The sequence below is a fragment of the Euleptes europaea genome, chromosome 3 (genome assembly GCF_029931775.1).
Source record: "Euleptes europaea isolate rEulEur1 chromosome 3, rEulEur1.hap1, whole genome shotgun sequence".
In the NCBI taxonomy this organism is placed as follows: Eukaryota; Metazoa; Chordata; class Lepidosauria; order Squamata; family Sphaerodactylidae; genus Euleptes; species Euleptes europaea.
This window is the reverse complement of record NC_079314.1, coordinates 1,868,597-1,880,870: the sequence shown is the minus strand read 5'-3', so window position 1 is coordinate 1,880,870 and position 12,274 is coordinate 1,868,597.

Genomic DNA, 12,274 nt, shown 5'->3' with positions numbered 1-12,274 from the left:
GGCCTTGGTCCTTCATGAAGCCCTTGTTCCCTGCGTCAATTCCACTCCCCAAATCTCCTTAAATGTGAACACTTGTCCCCGTGGTAATCCCACAAACAACATCCACAGACCAGTAGTCCAAAAGAGTGTTGATTTATTAGAAAACCTACAGGTGTACAGAGCTAACAGGTAATTTGGCACGAATGGGAACTGGTAGCACAGTACAGGGCCGATATGGGAAAGCATTAGTCACAACGAGTCATGGCAACCCCCCTCCTAATGAGGAGCCGTTCCCACGGGAGATAGCGCTGGAACAGGAATTCAACAGTTAGCAGGCTTGGCCTTGAGATGAATGTGGTGGAACCAAAACCAAAACATTCTCAGTTTGACAGGCTGCTGAGAGCAGTGGAAAGCAGGCCTGACATCCTGCCCTCCTTTAGCGCCCCCCCACTGTTCCCCCACTGTTCCATTCGGGGGCGCTGGTTTGTGAGGGTAGGCAGTATGGAATTGGCAGACCAAACGGGGTGCAGACACATCATGTGCGCGTACCCACTCATCGTGAGCGGAACCGAAATGTTACCTGCGCAAGGGACGAGATGCACCTATTTAGAGAACAGGTCAGTGATTACCCAAAGTACAGTTTTTCCCTCGCTGATGGGGAGGTCAGTCATAAAATCCATAGCAATTACTTCCCAAGGTCTAGTGGGGGTCTCTAACGGTTGCAATAATCCGGGAGGTTTCCCTTGGGCCCTTTTAACAGTAGCGCAGACTGGGCAACTGCGGATGAACGAATCCACGTCAGTTCGCATGCCCGCCCACCAAAACTGCCTCCGTAACAAATGTAACGTTTTTAGAAACCCAAAGTGTCCCGCGGTCTTGGCTCCATGGACTAGCTGCAGTACTTCCTTCCGTAGCCCTTTAGGCACATACAGCTTAGAGTCTTTGTACCAAAAACCCCCACGTTCAGTCAGAGCAGAGGGGAGGGTTTGCGCAGAGAGTTCGGCTTGGCAATCGGAACGAAGCGAGGCCAAAAAAGAGTCTGTTAGATCCACCCCATCTGGCGGTGTGGGTTCTGTGGTGGAGGGAGGGGACGTCCCTGAGGAGGGTTGGACGGTTGGATTGTCCGAGTGACTGGGCGCCGACGGAGCTGGCGGAGAAGGCGAGGGGGGTGGCGCAGTCAGGCCGACCGGCGTGGTTGGGCTTGAAGTGCCCCTCCTGCGAAGGCTGTGGCGGGAGCCGGGTTTGTGATCGAGTTTGGACTGCTAGAGTGGGCAGCAAACCTCTTTGAGCAGGAGTGAACAGGGACTCCGTGGGGCGTTCAACCTTGGTTGGGTATTGGGGAAGCCTGGATAGAGCATCAGCCAGGACATTCTGTTTCCCCGGTACATGTTTTAATACATAATGGAACTGCGCAAAGAAGTCCGCCCAGCGTACCTGTTTCACAAACAGTTTACGGGCCCCCGTGAGCGCCTCCAGGTTCTTGTGATCGCTCCATACTTCAAAAGGGACTTTAGAACCTTCCAAAAACTGCCTCCACACCATGAGGGAATGGTGGACAGCGGCCACTTCCTTTTCCCAGATCGGCCAGTTGAGCTGAGATTGCGCGAACTTCTTAGAGAAGTGAGCGCACGGATGCAGAAGACCGTCCCTCCCTTGCTGTAAAAGCGCACCCCCCATTGCCATGTCTGAGGCGTCAACCTGGACTATAAACATCTGCTCAGGATCAGGGTGCTTTAACACTGTTTCAGAGGTAAACAGTCGCTTGAGGGTATTGAAAGCGGTTTGGCACTGGGGGGTCCAATTGATTTTAGCTGAGGGCAACGCAGCGGCGCTGCCTTTTCCCTTAGTCTTAAGGAGATCCGTGATGGGGAGTGAGATTTGAGCGAAGTTGGGAATGAATCCCCTGTAGAAGTTAGCGAACCCAAGAAATTGCTGAACCTGCTTACTGGTGGAGGGTGGTTCCCAACTGGTTACCGACTGCACTTTGTCAGGGTCCATAGTGAGACCGTGGTGTGAAATTATATAGCTCAGGAAGGTTAATTGTTTTTGGTGAAATTCGCACTTGGACACCTTAGCATAGAGCTGATTGTCTCTGAGGCGTTGCAATACTTCCCTCACCAGGGCAACGTGTTTGTCCATAGTTTTAGAGTAAATGACAATATCATTCAAATAAACCACCACGCCCCTATACAACAAGTCATCTTTTTGGATCTCATTAATGAATTGCATGAAGACCCCCGGGGCCCCTTTCAATCCGAAAGGCATCACTAGGAATTTGTACACGCCAAAGCAACTGGAAAAGGCTGTCAGAGGTACATCGCCCTCCCGAATTCTGGTTCTGTAATAGGCTTCCACCAAGTCTAGTTTTGTAAAGATACGCCCCTCCTTTAATTGTCCCAAGAGATCCGAGATCAAAGGAATGGGGTAGGCATTGGACTGGATGACTGCATTGAGTTTTCGAAAGTCGATGCATAAGCGCAAGTCACCCTTTTTTTGCGCACAAAGAAAGCAGGGGCTGAAGAAGGGGCGGTAGAAGGCCAGATGAAACCCCGAGCCAAATTCTTGTCCAAGAATTCACGTAGCACGGTACGTTCGGTAGCGCTCATGGGATAAATCTTACTTTTAGGCAGTTTTTCATTTTCCACCACTTCAATAGCACAGTCTGTTTGGCGGTGGGGGGGCAGTACGTCACATTCCCGTACATCAAAAACGTCCGCAAAGTCTCGATATTCAACAGGTAGTGGAAAGGACGAGGGGGTGTCTGAGACTAAAGCCGAGGTTGACGGAGGTACAACAGCCATCTCGAGACGGTGTTGGTCGCAATTAGGATCAGAGAACTTTATAGTCCCAGCCCCCCAGTCAATACAAGGGCTGTGCCCCTTGAGCTAGTTAATTCCCAACACCACTTCGTATCTGATAGGGGCTATGGTAAAGTCAATTTGTTCCCAGTGGTGGCCAGTGCCCATCGCCACCCCGCAAGTGCAATGATCCACTGACCTACCCTTGAAATCACTGCCATCCATTTGGGCGAACTGGATGGGAGCTGGCAGGGTTTCTGACTTGGCTTTGAGCACTTTGAAAGTGGTTTCGTTGATCAGGGAGTGGGCACACCCGGAGTCTACGAGTGCTTTGACTTGTAACTGGGGGCCCCCTTTATGGCGCTGTAACACTACGTCCACATACACAGTATCTTCGATCTCACTCACCTTCACTGGAGCTTTGGGTTTTGCAGGACAGCTGCGAGGGTCCGCGGTGTCGCTCCACTCACCGCAGACCCCACCCATTTTTTGACAGATCCAAAGGAGATTCAAGATTCAAAGCAGGGGGATCCCAGTTTCTGTCCTCATCCGAAGACGGTGAGCTGTCCCCTATTGGGGCACTTGTAATCCGGAACCCTGATGGGTCTGCCGGTGCAGACTCGCAAGGCGCATCTCCAACGTGGAGAGCAGATGGCGCGGTCCGTCCTGGAGCAGAGCTACGGTTGGCCGCGGTGCCTCTGCGCTGAGGTCGCCCCCGATTCCAGGGTGGTCCATTCAGTCGAGAAAGAACCAACCGGTCCGGTCGAAGCGGGCAGGCTGCTGCAAAGTGGCCTATGGTTCCGCAAACGAGACAGGCTCCCCTTTGAAACCAAGACACGTGGTCTTACGAGGGTAGAGCAGGTCTCTGTGGTGTAGGAGCTGCAGCCTTAGTCGGGGGCTTTTGGTTGCCCCCCTCCCTGGCTCGACGCTGGGCCAGCGAAATGAATTGGCGATGACTCTCCACCTCCTCAGCTAGTAAAATCCATTCTTCAAGAGTGTCTGGGTCTCGTTGCATATAAGCCCAGTTCAATATCTCAGGATGTAAGGCTTCCCGGAAATAATGTACTCGGGTAGCTTCGGTCCAGTCCACTATTTTACTGGCGAGCCTTTGGAATTCATCCGCGAATTCCCGCACTGGTGTAGAGCCTTGTTGAAGTTGCAGGAGGGCTGCCTTGGCCTTCTCCCCCAGGAAAGGGTCCTCAAAACGTCGCCGTAACGCTTGCATGAACTCGTTGAGTGAGCGTATGGATTGGGCCCGAGTGTCGAACTGGAGGACCATCCAGTCGGCGGCTTTTCCAGTCAATAGGGAGGCAGCGAACCGCACATGGCTGTCCTCGGTTGGGAAGTGTTGCCCCTGTTCCCTCATATAACTGTCCACATAGGAAACAGGGCAGAGCCTCAACTGAGCCGTCGTAGGTCACTCGTAACCGTGGTTGTTTCCACTGTATGAGAGGGGGTGCTGGAGGTAGCACTGGCGGTTGCCCTGGGGGCGGCAAAACTGGCTGCCCTGGGGGTGGCAGAACCGGTGCTCCTGGGATCGGCTGAGCCGGAAGTCTTGGAGGTGGCTGGGCTGGTTTTCCCAGAGGGGGGAGAAGAGGTGCCCTCAGCGGCAGAAATTGTGGTCGTGGAGCCGGCTGAGTTGGCTGAGTTGGCACCAGTTGGACTGGGGAAGCTTGAGCTTGTTGTAAACATTCATTTTCTCGGAGTAGCAGTTCCATTTGGTCCTGCAGCCGGGCCACACGATCAGTTAAGTCCCGGTTCTGGCCCCGCAAGAGTGGGGTTCCTCACCATACAAGTCCTCCTCATCCGAGTAGTCCGGCTCGATCAAGCGACCTGCGAGCCTACATATGCGTTGCGCGTCGCGAGACGGGCCAAAAGTCGGGGGAAATGAGGGGATAAACCCGAATCCTGTGCTGTCTCTGGGACGCACGTCCGTGACCGTGCGGGCTCAAGTGGCAGCCACACGTTGCTCCTCTTCTTTCTCGGCCCGAGCTGCTGCCGCATCCGCTGCCCGCAACTGTTCCTCGGCTCGCTTTCGGTCAGCGAGCACTTGGTCGGCCTCGAGCTTGGCGGTAATCACCATGGTGACGATCGAGAGAGCTTCTTGCTCCAGAAGCAGAAGGAGTTCAGAGGAATGTTTTAGGTCCAATAACGGTTGAACCCGAACTGCCAGAGCAGCAGCGTCTGCTCCAAACTCAGGGGTTAAACGCTTCGTGAGTTCAGCCACCGTGGCCGTGGCCGAGGTCAGTCCTACAAACAGTAAGGCTGTCCGGGCCGCTACATCCCGTGCTTCTTTCAAGCACAAGTTGGAATCAGGAGCGGTTGGGATCGGGACCTCTTCCGCCCGTGTTCCCGCCATGGATCGGGGTGGAGCGGAGTGGATCGGGGCCGCTACCGGCTCTTGTTGCTTCTCACGTACAGTTAATCCTGCTAACAAACGGGTCAAGGCTGCTAAATCCTCCTGCGCCAGTCGAACTTCCTCCACCAAACTGTCCAGTATTCGGAGTTCGTGCTGGGCACTTTGATCTGCGTTGGTGTTCGTCCAGGGGATCGTGTCAGCCAGGCAACGCCACTGAACTCAAATGAGTACAATCAGGCGATTGATCTCCGCATCCGTTCGCAGCGCCTCAGCAAGAATGTCATTCAGCAAAGAAGGGTCGTTGGGGTACTCGTCCGACGGTTCCAATGGAGGGTACCAAGGTTCAGGACCCTCCAGGGTTTCAGCCAGAAACCCTCTACCCGGGGAGCGCTGTCTCTACTCCCACCCAGGACCTAGGCGAACCCTCCAGGGCTCCAGCCACAGGTAATTCACTCGGAGAGCACGTTCCCTGCTCCAATCCGAGACCCCGGCGAATCCTCCAGGGCTCCAGCCAGGCAGGTAAAAAATAGAGAAGGGATTCGTGCCAAAATGTGAGCACTTGTCTCCGTGGTAATCCCACAAACAACATCCACAGACCAGTAGTCCAAAAGAGAGTTGATTTATTAGAAAACCTACAGGTGTACAGAGCTAACAGGTAATTTGGCACGAATGGGAACTGGTAGCACAGTACAGGGCCTATATGGGAAAGCATTAGTCACAATGAGTCATGGCAACCCCCCTCCTAACGAGGAGCCGTTCCCATGGGAGATAGTGCTGGAACAAGAATGCAACAGTTAGCAGGCTTGGCCTTGAGATGAATCTGGTGGAACCAAAACCAAAACATTCTCAGTTTGACAGGCTGCTGAGAGCAGTGAAAAGCAGGCCTGACATCAACCTGTTTCCAGCAGAGGCAGGTGTAGGAGGCCCTTGCTGCTGAGATTGGATGAGCTAATGCTCTTCCGTTCCGATTTGTGGCTAGACCTTCCCTTGTGCTTTGTTTTCTCCTTCCGCTTCTTAGGCGGCGGTTCGGGGAAGCTTCTTGGAACCGAGGGGGATCGAGCTCTTTTCGGATCCGTTGGTTTTGCTGGGGCCGATCTGGTAGATGCGAGTGAGGGTGATCTGACTGGGTTGGAGCTGCTCTGACTCGGCTGCTCGGCTCCAGATAAAGCTCTCTCCCACAGGGCTGATTTTAATTTTAAAGCTCTGTCGGATCTTGCCCTTTGGGTGAATTTTTGACAGGCTTGGCATGACTGTACATTATGCCCCTCTCCCAGGCACAGGAGACAAAGGGTGTGTTCATCCGAATGGGGCATTTTTGCTTCGCACCCTTCACACTTTTTGAAAAGGCTCTTCTGCGCCATTATGCCGCACTCTCTCAACCTTTTTGTGGTGAAGAGCGGGCCTCCGTTTTTCCAAATGTCTTCTTAGAGGTAAGTCTGAAACGACCTGATCCGTTGGCGGCGAAAAAGGAACTGAGGGGAGGGCGCTAGACCGTTGGGATAGGGACCGTTAAAGGGGAACGGTCAGAATAAGCGCGAGACGGCTCTAGCGCCCTCAAAGGGTTAAAGCTGAAAAAAACCATCCGAGGCAGGCCTGCACGAGCGCAGTCCCAATGTGGGACTGCACAGAAGAACGAAGATGAACCAAAACATTCTCAGTTTGACAGGCTGCTGAGAGCAGTGGAAAGCAGGCCTGACATCAACCTGTTTCCAGCAGAGGCAGGTGTAGGAGGCCCTTGCTGCTGAGTAACCCACCGCTTGCTTTGTTCCGGCCTGTTTCGCCTATGGAGAGTGTGGCGGGGAGCTTAATCAGCTACGCCTCCCTGGCTGCGACTCACTTGGTTCCCTGGCAGAGAAGCTGCACTGCAGGCAGGCCGGCAGTCTCCCCTGGGGCATCGGAGCCGGAAGTGCGGGGGGGAGAGGAAGAGGAGGTCAGGGTTTAAACAGGGGCAAGAGATCACTTTCACAGCGGCTGTGAGGGGAAGCTCCCTCTGCCCCAATTCCTGCTCACCTGCGCAAGCCTTGGGATGACCTGCCCTCCTCCCTTGCACCTGCTCGCTCTCCTAGCACAGTCTACTCTATCCTGTCTTCAATCTTCCAGCTCCACCTTTGGGCTCTGTTTCCATGTTGCAAATCCGCCAGAGTTTAAATCTTTGGATTAGGGGCTGCCTGGTTGAACGCTGTTATCAAAGGACAAGAGAAAATGGATCGGCTGGCCTTCCTGATGCAAAATCTTCAGGGAATTGTCTGAGCAAGCCCCTGTTTACAGAGAGACATAGCGCAACCACGGAAAATGGTGCTTCTGCCAACTGTGGCCACAGTGACATGGGCGGCTGGGACTGCTGCTGGCTTTAGAGAGCCAGCGTGGTGTAGTGGTTAAGAGCGGTGGACTCTAATCTGGAGAACCGGGTTTGATTCCCCACTCCTGCATGAGTAGTGGACTCTAATCTGGAGAATCAGGTTGGTTTCCCCACTCCTCCACATGAAGCCAGCTGGGTGACCTTGGGCTAGTCACAGTTCTCTCTGAACTCTCTCATCCCCACCTACCTCACAAGGTGTCTGTTGTGGGGAGGGGAAAGGGAGGAGATTGTAAACTGGGTTGATTCTCCTTAAAAGGTAGAGAAAATTAGCATATAAAAACCAACTCTTCTTCATTTGCTCTGTTCCAGAGCTGAGAACAGCAGTGAGTCCAGGTCCCTGCCTTATAGTTTCCACTACTTGCTGGGGTAGGTGTCCCAGGGGGTCTTTCATAACAGACAAAACAGAGCTTTCAAGGGACAGATTTTGTATTGGTCTCCAACCCCAAAAGCTGCTGAACTGCTTATTTTCAAGCTACTCGGTATGGTGGAAAATGCCATCAAATTACAGATGACACAGCAACCCCATAGGGTTTTCAAGGCAAGAGATGTTCAGAGGTGGGTTGCCATTGCCTGCCTCTGTGTAGCTGGACTTCCCTGGTGGTCTCCAATCCAAGTGCTAACCATGGCTGACCCTGCTCAGCTTCCAAGGGCTGATGAGATTGGGCTGGCCTGGGCTATCCAGGTTAGGGCTTAAGCTATGTAGCTTGCGGTTTTTACATTTTCGGAGTCCAAATTCTTTGTTGAAACCTGCTGCAACGTGCCCTGGGTTTCTGGGAGAAGGCAGGGTTTTTTAAAATGCACACAACTGGCAAGTAGAACAAACCTCAGCTCATGCACCTACATCAAGGGAAAGAGGTTGTAAATCTTTCTGGGCTGGTGTGTGTGTGTGCCATTTCACGTGCTGCTTTGCCTTCTCCACTGGGCAAACCGCTCTATCCAGTCGGCTACCAGAAGCCAGAAAGCGGTGAGAGCAGATAGAAGAAAATGAGGATCTCTTCGCCTTCCTGCAGAGGCTTAATTCCATTCTCTGCCAGCTAAAAGGGGCAACTGGGGCTGGCTGGCCTTGGTTTAGGGTTGCCAATCCGTGGGTTGGGAAATCCCTGGAAATATGAGGGTGGAAGCTGGGAAGGACTGCGTTTGGGGAGGGCGCTGAACTGGGATTTGGTCCAGCCTCCAAAGCTGCCGTTTCCTTCAGGGGAACTCATCTTCAGTTTAGAGGTCAGTTGTAATTCCAGGAGATCTCCAGGTCCCAGCTGGAGGTTGGCAACCCGACCACGGTTGGAAGCCATACCAGCCTAGAACAACATCCTCCTAAGCCATGCTGGCAAAACAGGCGTGGAATATTTCAAATGAGGCCAATGCATGTGTGTATCACAGAAAATGTTCTGCCCATTGTGATCTCAGTCCCCAAGAGAGGGGAGCCTGTCAAAACACCCCTGGAACTATTTGCTGCAGCTGAAAGAAACATCCAAAGTCAAAACCAGCACCATTAAGTACTATGGAGAGAATAAACATAGTCTACCTTCTAGGGTTGCTGCAAAGAATTACAATGTTAATATGCACGAAGGGCTTCAGAAACGTGTTTGGCAAGTAGCAAGCAGTGAAAGTGCATTTTGAAAAAGCATTTTGATGCGACTGAGCGTACACAGTGGTGGAAGGTGGGGGCAAGCTGATCTGGGCTGGCTAAACTAAAGGGGCCGGGCAGAACATAAGCTTTGGATAGAGAAGTTCCCAGATCCCATGTTTTGCATTTGCCAGTCTAAACTGAGGGACAGCTCACTCTCAGTAAGGGGGGAGGGGACACCGTTGAGCTGCTGCCCATCAGAGGAAACCTCTGCGACCCGTGGACACCAGTCAGCAAATTCCGCATGGCAACCTGAGGCAGTTTCCCAAACTGCTTTCTTGGCTGCGTTTCTGTATCCTCCTTCCTCCCAGGGTGGCATACAGGGCAACTTAAGCCTGAGAGATGGGTTAGGCTGAGGCCTACAATAGGACCACACCGAGAGATGCATGACGGTGGAAGGATCGTCCACCACACTGTGCCCGCTCTTTGCTTAGTGCTCAAAGCCTGTTCTTTGTTTGCTGCCGAGTGGAGAGCTGCATTCACTTGTACCGTATACTACATACAATGGTGGCGTTCACACTTTACATTTTGGTGCATATTTGAAACCTTATAAGCGTACTCCCAAAAATGGGCAAAGAGGCCCTTGCAAGTTGGAAATGAGGTATCTCCATCTCCAGGGTTCCTCCGTGCTTTGCAGGAAAGAGAATGTGGTTAGTGTCAGACTAGTAGGGTCTGGGAGACCCCGGTCCGAATCTCCACTCTGCCATGGAAACTTGCTCGGTGGCCTTGGGCTAGTCGCACACATTGGGCCTGACCTACCTCACAGAGTTGTGAGTATAAAATGGATATGAGAACGACTCAAGCCACTCTGGAGCCGATATTGTTAACAAGCCGGCATTAAACTCCCAAGGGGTGTGCAACCTCATGCATAGCAGCTGTGGTTGACCCAGCCCAGCTTGGCGGGTTTGACTGCTGGGAGGTTCCTTGGTGTGGCTGAGAGGTGTGGTTTCCTTGCGGAATGAATTGAGCGCTTCAGTCAACACCAGAGAACAGATACCAGGTAGGAGCAGAGCTTCTGCAGCTGAGCCAGAAGCTGAATACCAGGAGCCGGGCACAGCTGTGCTTCTGATCAGTTCCCACCCACCCATGTTGTGCTTTAGGTAGGCAGCCATTTACCCTGGAAGAGGAGGAAAAGGAGTCCTCAGCTATGGCCAGCAAACTTCGTTTGGCTGGGTGGGCATGGGGGGGGGGTAGCCATGACTGGTACCTGGGCACAGCACAGCTGTCTTGCATGCAAGCCACCCTCCCCCCAGTCAAAGGGGTGAGTTAGATTAAGAAGAACTTATTTTAGCACTGGGAAGCCCAGAGCCAGCATGGTTAGTGGTTAAGAGAGGCCGTCTCTAATCTACAGAACCAGGTTCGATTCCCCACTCCTCCACATGAAGCCTGCTGGGTGACCTTGGGAAAGTCACAGCTCTCGCCGAACTCTCTCAGCCCCACCTACCTCACAAGGGATCTGAACTCTCTCAGCCCCACCTACCTCACAAGGGATCTGTTGTGGGAAGAGGAAGGGAACGAGACTGTAAGCCGCTTTGAGATTCCTTAAGGCAGAGAAAAGAAGGTATTAAAAACCAATGTCTTCTTCCCAAAGCCCTGCTTCCAGGGACTGGGGGTGCTGCTGCTGCGGCCCTTCTGTATAGAGCTGCAGGGCTGGGAGGGACTGCAGCAGGATCAGAACAGGAGGGGGGGCAGCTGCCGCTGCTCCTCCCCATACAGCCCTGGCTAAAGACTCAAGTACCCGGCGGGGAGCGTTGCAAACCCAGAAGTTAAAGGCAGCTGCCCTGGCTTGAAACCCCAGCAGGCTGGAGCAGCAGGTAATTCCACATCTGTGTCCTCACTCTGGTCCTTTTAAGAGAAACCGAAGTTCCTCTCCTGAAACGATACGAAATCAGCATCAAAGGCCATTCTGTCCCTTTGTTTTGGCTTCTGTCAGGGCATCTCCTCAGCAGGAAGAACGTGGGAAATTTGAAGTCTGGTCTCGTGGCTTTTTAAATATTGAACGGCAGTTAGGGAGCCCAGTTTGGGTTTGGAAATTGGGGGGGGGGGTTAACCTTTTCCCACCAATTCACTTCCCCAAGAACATGGTGAGGGGCATTTTGGGTAACCTTGGTAGGAAAACGACAGGTGGAATTATAGGGCCATGTGTCTTTTCTGTTGGGAAAAACATGGGGAAATGGGTTGAAAAGCCATGGGGAGAGATTTAACATTTTTAAAAAGATATACATCAGGAGATCTAATGATAGATCACCCACATAATATGCAACTCAGCCCTAAATGCCAATTACGCGTTATGCAAAATCAGCGCTCTACTTAACAAGCCCTTGTAAATAAACCTAAAACTGGATGTAAAAGAATATTTAACTGTACCTTCCAAAAGTTTGTACCGTTTACACAAGCATTGCTAAGAAAATGTCTGTCTTGCTTTAACCTGCTTCATACAGGAACCAATTGCACATTGGAAAGGACATATTACTGCCCTTTGGAACCTCACCAAGAGGGGCAAAAAAATGAAACCACTCTCCCTTCACAAAACAGGTGCTGCTCACTTCACTCTTTATTGTGTTCGCCCTCACAACACCCCTGTGAGGTAGGTCACTATCTTTAGAAATGGAGAACTAAAGTTGAAAATGACCTGGACAGGGCATCTGGGGCCGCCTGCACGTGCCTCCCAGAGAGAGTCCCCTGTCTAATTCATGATAGGGGTGGTTACTCCTGCCCATGACCCTGCAAGCCAAAACGAATGGCCAAACGTCCTGTGGACAGCAAGACAACACTGTGATGTGGCCCTGTTCCAGCAGCATGAAGTCCCAGGGCTGGTGAACAGTCACACAGCCTGCCCACTTGGCACATACCCCGCACACCACTCAGGGCCCCCTTGCTTTATTTCAGGATCCACCTGGCCCATGCACATGTCCTAATTCACAATTCAGCACACATGCGCACAGTGTTCATGACATGCAGATAGGATGCTTATCCCGATTCCTATCTTCATAGGTCTGCTTTTGCCATTGCCTTTTGAAACTGCAGGCTCTGGTCCCCCACGGGATAACCCCCATTGTGGGTTACCTTACAGCCAGTTTAGACTCCAACCCACAGTTCCATGAAATTAGGATCCCCTCCGTCCCAGCACACATCACTGCCTGCCCCCAATACCA